This window comes from Sinocyclocheilus grahami, unplaced genomic scaffold (assembly GCF_001515645.1).
Source record: "Sinocyclocheilus grahami isolate Dianchi unplaced genomic scaffold, SAMN03320097.WGS_v1.1 scaffold2273.1, whole genome shotgun sequence".
Classification (NCBI taxonomy): domain Eukaryota; kingdom Metazoa; phylum Chordata; class Actinopteri; order Cypriniformes; family Cyprinidae; genus Sinocyclocheilus; species Sinocyclocheilus grahami.
Genome location: NW_015507452.1, coordinates 49,378 through 50,485, shown reverse-complemented (window position 1 = coordinate 50,485; position 1,108 = coordinate 49,378). Strand labels below are relative to the sequence as shown.

Sequence of the window (1,108 nt, the reverse complement as noted above, 5' to 3'; positions counted from 1 at the left end):
CTTTTACAAGAGTCCTGAAGGCAATTTAATCGAGGACGGTCACCCTGTCTGCAGATCTTGCAAGAAGAAAGTCGCTGCAAAGTCATCTTCGTGACCACCACAACACTGTTATATAGCGGATGCAATGCAACTTTTACCGCAGTACCAAAACTAACTGGGCAAACAATTGGACAAAAAATATTGATTACAGATTAAATATTTCGTTATCTCACTTGTAATTAACGCAAAGCTTCCGCAAAGAAAAGTTCTCAGCAAGTGGCTTTGAGCCAAGACGAACGAACGTTCAAACTATCAGGTTGACAATTAAGGGATAATGTATTGTATATTCATAGTTAACTTATTACACAGATTTTTTTTGTTTACCTATAATAATATATAAATACGGGGACATGAAATATTGAATTGAGATTAATGTTTTGAAATCTTACCTGTTTATAAATCCATTGAACAGTGTACAAAACAATCGTCAGGACAATATGATCACTACAGTAAAATTATAGTAGTATTAATACTAAATTCCTCTGATTTCATTTTCAATACAATCAAAAACTGAGACGCAAGACGGCAAGCTGCATTTGAATGAAACGAGAGAGCCGCGTCCAGGCCTCTGCGGTGATACAAGAGACATGGATGTGTGCTGTGTTATAATGCGTTGCTGCTATTGACAACAGTCATTATAAAGAAGGAAATGCAGCAGAACAGAATCAAGTATTCCAGTAGTATAGTCAACTGACCCATCAACTTATTTTGTTCATTTAAAATGTGTGTTTGTGTGTGTGCATATATATATATATTTATAAGTGATTTATTATTATTATTAGGGCTTCATGTTAATTTAATGTTTATGCTAGAAAAAAAGTGCATACAGCTGCTAATTGTGTTTGTTTGTTGATTTTCAAATATAAAACTTATTGAAATGTTTTCAGTGTGTATTAGTTCTTTTTGAACATTTTAATCAAATTTTAACAAAACCATGATAATATTGATAACCGTGATAACCTTGGTCACTATAATCGTGATATGAAATTTTCATACCGTTACATCCCTAGTGTCCCTGTAAGTGCGTGTGTGTGTGCCTGTGAGTGTGTGTGTGTGTGTGTGAGAGTGT

General features: G+C 34.2%; 1 protein-coding gene across 2 annotated transcripts in view; it reads right to left on the bottom strand.

Annotated features, from left to right (window-relative positions):
• LOC107574576 (round spermatid basic protein 1-like) overlaps nt 1-1,108 on the bottom strand; it is a 26,939-nt gene that overhangs the window by 9,230 nt on the left and 16,601 nt on the right. The window lies entirely within an intron of this gene.